This window comes from Scylla paramamosain, unplaced genomic scaffold (assembly GCF_035594125.1).
Source record: "Scylla paramamosain isolate STU-SP2022 unplaced genomic scaffold, ASM3559412v1 Contig16, whole genome shotgun sequence".
In the NCBI taxonomy this organism is placed as follows: Eukaryota; Metazoa; Arthropoda; class Malacostraca; order Decapoda; family Portunidae; genus Scylla; species Scylla paramamosain.
In genome coordinates, this window is record NW_026973681.1 from 1,197,501 (window position 1) to 1,205,088 (window position 7,588).

Here is a 7,588-nt window from a genome sequence, read left to right on the forward strand (position 1 = left end):
TTCCACGACATTGATCTTATCTTTCTTGTATGCTGTGGTGATGTTAAAAAAAACTGAGGATTCCAGCTATCAATCACATCTGCATCCCTATACAGCTTCCCTTCCCTCGTGTCCAGACGTACCGCACAGCCTGCATTCTCTGGTCGTGCCTTCTCTGTCGTCTCTGCTTCCCGTAATCGTCGCCACTCCCTCCTCACACAAGGGTGGACATCCTCCTTGACATAAATCTTGTTGTAATTGTCACCAGATGTCTTCAAGCGGTTGGCGTTGTCCAGGATGGTACTGCGTTGTCCCTCATCAGCCAGCGTGAACAGGATGGGACGTCGCCTGGTGCCGAGTGAAGTGTTGTTACCCAGCCGACGATGAGTACCACTCACACTGCCTACACCCATTTTGGACCAAATCTTGCTCATTTTCTCCTCGTCATGCGCGGCACCTTCCAGTGTGTCGTGTTCATCCGGTACACCCAAGATAATGATGTTCGCCTCTCGCTCTTTTCAATCAAGTGCTTCTAAGAACTGCTGCTGCTTCACCATTACCTCAGCCTGCTTGTCGACCTGAGCCTCGAGTTCGGTGTAGTTCTGGTTCAGTGTACTCTCTGGGGAAGTAATCATGTCTCTCAGTAATTTAACTTCATTCATAACCTCGTCAAGTGTCTTGTTCAGTTTAGCCAGCTCACCATCTTGTGCGTCAGATGCTAGTATGGAGTCTATTAAATCTTCTTTGTTAATCTTTGCTAGTTGATTACGCTGAAATTTATGCAAGTCTGACAGCTGTTTGGTTGCCATGGTAACGGTGTGACGTCAAACCCCTACTGCACAAGCGCCGGCAGGAGTTGGCGATTTGAGGAAGTGTTTTCCCAGACGGCAGCTTCTTTTTACGACTCCTTCTATCTTCTGGGTTCCCACTGCCAAGACGAAAGTTGCTCACTAAGGTCTTACTGCATTCATATAACGTGAGATGTCGTCTGGATCTCCAGGAGCCCTCAGGAACCCACAAAATGGCAAAAACTCGGAGCACAGTCAGCTGTAAAGTGACCTGGCCGCCACCTTGACACACACACACACACACACCAACCCCAAAGGGTGGCGGCGTGGTAGGACAGGTGGTGCACCAGCGGGCGGCGGCGGGGCAGGACAGGAGGTGGTGCACCAGCGGGCGGCAGTGGGGCAGGACAAGAGTTGGTGCACCAGCAGGCGGCGGCGGGGCAGGATAAGAGGTGATGCACGAGAGGGTGGCGGTGGGACAGGACAGGTGGTGCATCAGCGGGCGGCAGTGGGGCAAGACAGGTGGTGCAGTAGTAGTAGTAGTAGTAGTATATCTAATTACCCGGAAGTGGCCGAAAAACATTGGAAATTTTGGGAAACATCGACCAAAAGACACAGAGGAGGAGGGAAGGTCTCGGTCTGGGTCTCGACTCTCGATGACGTCATGTTTTCATGGCGGGCTGCCAACGGAGCTGGACCCTTCAATTCGCCCACACACGCCACACGAAGCCATGCGTGCTTCACTACACGCCCACACACGTCCATATACACACACATGTAGTATCCACAGCCGTTCACACACGCCCATACGTATTCATTCGTCCATACACACGCCCACATAAAGCTATACATACACACGCCCACGCAAGGAAATACACGCCCACGCGAGCCCACACACCCACACGCATCCACAGGCATTCATACACGCCCATACGCATCCATACATACGCCCACATAAAACCATACTTGCTTCCACACACGCCTACGTAAGGAAATGCACGCCCACAGACGCCCACTTAAGGCCACATGCACCCACACACACCCAAACATGCCTGTACGTATCCACACCTCCACACACACGCCCACACACGCCTAAACACGCCCACACACATCTATACATAAGATTACATCACATCGATACAAATGTTCCAAGATGGCTGCCGACACGGCTTCACAGTCACCACCTTCCTGGAGGCTGGCCTTGTTCATTTCAGCAACTGACAACTAACACCAAGGATTAGCGATGAAGATAATACATAGAGTGTTTATTTTGTTGGTCACTGATGAAGCATTATAGCGCCAGACAGACCATTTATGCAATGCCTTTATTTGCAGTGACGCCAGCTGCGCCATCTATATATTTGCAGTGATGCCAGCTGCGCCATCTATATATTTGCAGTGACGCCAGCTGCGCCATCTATATATTTGCAGTGACGCCAGCTGCGCCATCTATATATTTGCAGTGACGCCAGCTGCGCCATCTATATATTTGCAGTGACGCCAGCTGCGCCATCTATATATATTTGCTGATGAAACACCGCCCTAAAAAATCAGTAACCCAGTTATCTCTCCCAAAAACACCCAGGAAATAGAACAACATGCAAAAAACATCACAAACAACAACAACAATAACAAAAACATCCCTATCCTTTCCAAAACACCTTGAAAACACACACACACACACACACACACACACACACAAACACACACACAGATAGATAAGTTTATTGACCACAAATTGTCTGGCCTCACAGCCTTGACTTGCTCCAGGGGCAGGGAGGGTTGTCTAGCACTGGGGTGCTGACGTGTGTGCTGACATCACAGCCTTGACTTGCTCCAGGGGCAGGGAGGGTTGTCTAGCACTGGGGTGCTGACGTGTGTGCTGACATCACAGCCTTGACTTGCTCCAGGGGCAGGGAGGGTTGTCTAGCACTGGGGTGCTGACGTGTGTGCTGACATCACAGCCTTGACTTGCTCCAGGGGCAGGGAGGGTTGTCTAGCACTGGGGTGCTGACGTGTGTGCTGACATCACAGCCTTGACTTGCTCCAGGGGCAGGGAGGGTTGTCTAGCACTGGGGTGCTGACGTGTGTGCTGACATCACAGCCTTGACTTGCTCCAGGGGCAGGGAGGGTTGTCTAGCACTGGGGTGCTGACGTGTGTGCTGACATCACAGCCTTGACTTGCTCCAGGGGCAGGGAGGGTTGTCTAGCACTGGGGTGCTGACGTGTGTGCTGACATCACAGCCTTGACTTGCTCCAGGGGCAGGGAGGGTTGTCTAGCACTGGGGTGCTGACGTGTGTGCTGACATCACAGCCTTGACTTGCTCCAGGGGCAGGGAGGGTTGTCTAGCACTGGGGTGCTGACGTGTGTGCTGACATCACAGCCTTGACTTGTTCTAGGGGTAGGGAGGGTTGTCTAGCACTGGGGTGCTGACGTGTGTGCTGACATCACAGCCTTGACTTGTTCTAGGGGTAGGGAGGGTTGTCTAGCACTGGGGTGCTGACGTGTGTGCTGACATCAGAGCCTTGACTTGTTCCAGGGATAGGGAGGGTTGTCTAGCACTGGGGTGCTGACATGTGTGCTGACTGACATCAGAGCCTTGACTTGTTCCAGGGGTAGGGAGGATTGTCTAGCACTGGGGTGCTGACGTGTGTGCTGACATCAGAGCCTTGACTTGCTCCAGGGGCAGGGAGGGTTGTCTAGCCATGGGGTGCTGACGTGTGTGCTGACATCAGAGCCTTGACTTGCTCCAAGGGCAGGGAGGGTTGTCTAGCACTGGGGTGCTGACGTGTGTGCTGACATCAGAGCCTTGACTTGCTCCAGGGGCAGGGAGGGTTGTCTAGCACAGGGGTGCTGACGTGTGTGCTGACATCACAGCCTTGACTTGCTCCAGGGGCAGGGAGGGTTGTCTAGCACTGGGGTGCTGACGTGTGTGCTGACATCACAGCCTTGACTTGCTCCAGGGGCAGGGAGGGTTGTCTAGCACTGGGGTGCTGACGTGTGTGCTGACATCACAGCCTTGACTTGCTCCAGGGGCAGGGAGGGTTGTCTAGCACTGGGGTGCTGACGTTCACCCACGCCATGAACCAGTGAGCTTAACAACGCTTTACACACACCACAACACTACCCCGCCCCGCCCCGCCCCTCGGCTGCACCACCCAGCCACCTCACTGAGACATGATACGTAGCCGGGGAGCCGTACACTGGCAGGCTGGCTTTACTTCCCACAACACCATACTGGTCAGCACTCGCAACACTTGAGTTTTCTCCAACTTTGTATGAATTCCGTTCGGATTCCATGGTATAGACAACTCGCTCACTCGCCGTGGGTCATTTAAAAAGCCTGTTGCCTCCAGCCATTGATAACACAGCCGTTAATGTAAAGCTTCCTCTCCCGGCTCGCTCCCTCTCCGTCCTCTCCGCACCCCCAAGTCTCTGCCGCGCTTTCCTTACCGCCGGGGGCACGTCCTGAGGAGGACGTGCCCCCGGCGGTAAGGAAAGCGCGGCAGCCTACAGGCATGCAAAACAATACCCAACCCAATATATTAACAAACCGAAAATAAAGGAAACATACTCACCTTAAAACACTTACCTTTACTCACTGTATTCCTGAAGATGGCCAAACACAAAAACTCAGCACACACGGGGCATCTGGAAAGGAAAGAATATTATGTAACTCCAACACTCTAAACAGCACACACACACACACATGCTTCACATGGGACTCGTAGCTGGCCTCCTCTCTCCCCACTCCGCGCCCTGAGTCGGCGGTGAGGCGGTATGCCAAGCCGGTGTTCACCACACCGTAGTGCACAGCCGAGGGGTACTGGCCACTGGTAGGGCTTGCTGGCCCCCAGCAAGCGGTAGATGGGGAGGGGGTTGCACCTCATCCTGAGTCGCCGACACCCGGGGACCTACCTATAGGGGGTAAGAGTTGTGTGGTGTCGGCGAGGGAGTAGTGGTAGAGTCTCTCTCGACTCGCCTGCGGTGTAACAGGGAGAACAATCGCGGCCCGTGCCATCACATGAAGTCAGCACACAGAACACAAACATTCTCACAAACACATAATACACAGTATAACATCAGTAAGTAAAATAGCAAGGTGGACAGCCCACCATCTTTAATCTTATACTTCTTTCATTATTTCTCACTATCCTCTTATACTCATATTATTCTTCCTTCACCCATCTTTTCTATAAATATAGATAGATAGGGCACGTCCTTCTTAACACACATCTTTCTAAAGGGCTCGTTGCGTGTTGTGAGTCACACACACACACACACACACACACACACTGCCATGCCCAATATCTATTACTACTACTACTACTACTACTACTACTACTACTACTACCACTACTACTGCTACTTACCATTCTTGCATTTTTTTCAATCCATCTTCTGAAATGGTTTGCAGGCTTCTTGTTTTCCTTCCTTGTTTGTCTTGGCTGCAGAGAGAGAGAGAGAGAGAGAGAGAGAGAGAGAGAGAGAGAGAGAGAGAGAGAGAGAGAGAGAGAGAGAGAGAGAGAGAGAGATAGGAGTAGGTAGGTGGCAGAAAGAGATGAGAAGAAAGAGAGAAATTAAGAGAATTAAAGATAGGAAAACGAAGGGACATTGAGAGTGAGAGGGGTAGTGTGAGAGAGTGAGAGAGTGAGAGGCGAGTGGGTAGGTGATAAAAATAGATGAGAAAAAGAGAGAAATGAAGAGAATTAAAGATAAAAACACTTAGGGACATTAAAAGACGAAGAGGGGGATGTGTGCGAGAGAGAGAGAGAGAGAGAGAGAGAGAGAGAGAGAGAGAGAGAGAGAGAGAGAGAGAGAGAGAGAGAGAGAGAGAGAGGGGGGGTAGGAATGTTTTTTTAAGGTTCTAGTGACAGATTTCTGCATTACTGACAGGAGAAACACTATTTCAGTATGTTGTAGTGGAAGTTATAGGGGTTTTTAATGGTGTTGTTGTGGTTCCAGTGACAAATTAACAAGATATCTGCATCACTGACAGGAGGTTGTAGTGGAAGTTATAGGGGTTTTAAATGACATTTCTTGCAGTACTGACACCAGCCGCGTCACCGCCCTCCACAAGAACAATGACGGCGCAAGCAGTCTGGCCTCCCAAGACAGCCCTCATTGAGCTGTTGAGGTTAACGACAGCACACGCGGAGACGAGGCCATCCTCTTGAGTGTTGGCCCAACACAACACTCAGTCTGGTGCCAAGGTTAAGAGTGATGACTGCGTGAGTGGCGCTGCTTCCCTCAGTGCCTCGGTGGTTAGTGGCGCAGGGGAGCTGACGGACACCCTTTTGTAGGAGTGAGTATCCTGAATTTCTGAAGCGAGATATAGACCTTATGAACGTAGATATGTGTACGTAGATATGTGTAGCGCACCGAAGGTAAGGCGAAGCGCAGGCACACAGCAGGCAGACAGTGGGAGACAGCAGGAGGCTCGTGTGCCGAGGTGTTGCACTCTCAGATAGTGGAGCCATGAAGGCAGCAGGCGGGTGGCTGGTTGCTTTGTACCTCATCATGGTCATGAGTAATACTTAGAATCGTTCTAGCAATTACTATCGTCTTCACATCTCGTGTTTCATGTGTTTATTTGGTGCTTGATCAAGATGTGAGAAACGGTGCTCTCTGTGGTGCTTCGCATGCAGTGACCCAGTGTTTCATTATCAACTGTACTGTGTTAAGATATTTCATTTGTTACGTGCTGATCAAAATATTTCCTTTCCTCTCCCTTATTCATTTTTTACTTTGACATCACAAGTCACTCAATATTTTTTCCTCGCATAACAAGTGCTGTTTTTGGCATTCTGGGGCCTCATGCGAAGGGCTGCTTGGTAACCCTGTGTTGTGGAGCTATGGTAGGTGGATCCCCAGCCCTCTAAGGGGGTTACAACCACTTCTTTCACATATTAAATGTATAAATCTGGTGGACTTTGAGAGGAAAAAAAAAAAACCTGAATCCGTAAACATGATAGGCTACTTTCTTCAATGTGATTATACGCATGACACATTAGCAGTGTCCCTTCAAGGTATACACCCAGTTTAGCAATTAAAGTACACAAATATAACAGAGATAAGAATGAAAATGTGCAAAATTTGCGAGGTGAATCGACTCGAGGCGAGATGCCGTAGTCTATCATAAGAGAGAACAATAGACAGCCTTAACCGTGAAAGAAAACGGAAAGTAAGGGGCACACACTATAAAAATTACCCTTAAAATTAACAGGTGAAATACACCCTCCATGTCACATGCTATATGTGAAGGTATTATTTCTAAAACTATTGAAATATGAATAGAAATAAAAAAAAATATTCTCACAACTCTATCCTAATCACGTACAGTGAACATCCTCGGTCTGTCCTTTACTTATAATCTGAACTGGAAACTTCACATCTCATCTCTAGCTAAAACAGCTTCTATGAAGTTAGGTGTTCTGAGACGTCTCCGCCAGTTTTTCTCACCCCCCCAGCTGCTAACTCTGTACAAGGGCCTTATCCGTCCATGTATGGAGTATGCTTCACATGTCTGGGGGGGTTCCACTCATACTGCTCTTCTAGACAGGGTGGAATCAAAAGCTTTTCGTCTCATCAACTCCTCTCCTCTAACTGACTTTCTTCAGCCTCTCTCTCACCGCCAAAATGTTGCATATCTAGCTGTCTTCTACCGCTATTTTCATGCTAACTGCTCTTTTGATCTTGCTAACTGCATGCCTCCCCTCCTTCCGCGGCCTCGCTGCACAAGACTTTCTTCTTTCTCTCACTCCTATTCTGTCCACCTCTCTAACGTAAGAGTTAACCAGTATTCTCAATCATTCATCCC

The 7,588-nt window shown here is 49.8% G+C and overlaps 1 protein-coding gene across 1 annotated transcript in view; it reads right to left on the bottom strand.

Moving 5' to 3' along the window:
• LOC135097278 (uncharacterized) overlaps positions 1–2,447 on the bottom strand; it is a 9,473-nt gene extending 7,026 nt beyond the window's left edge. The window contains exon 1 of the transcript XR_010265556.1: positions 1–2,447. This exon is cut by the window's left edge and continues 1,508 nt beyond it. The gene's annotated coding sequence lies outside the window, so the exon portion shown is untranslated.
• Between the last annotated feature and the right edge of the window lie 5,141 nt (positions 2,448–7,588).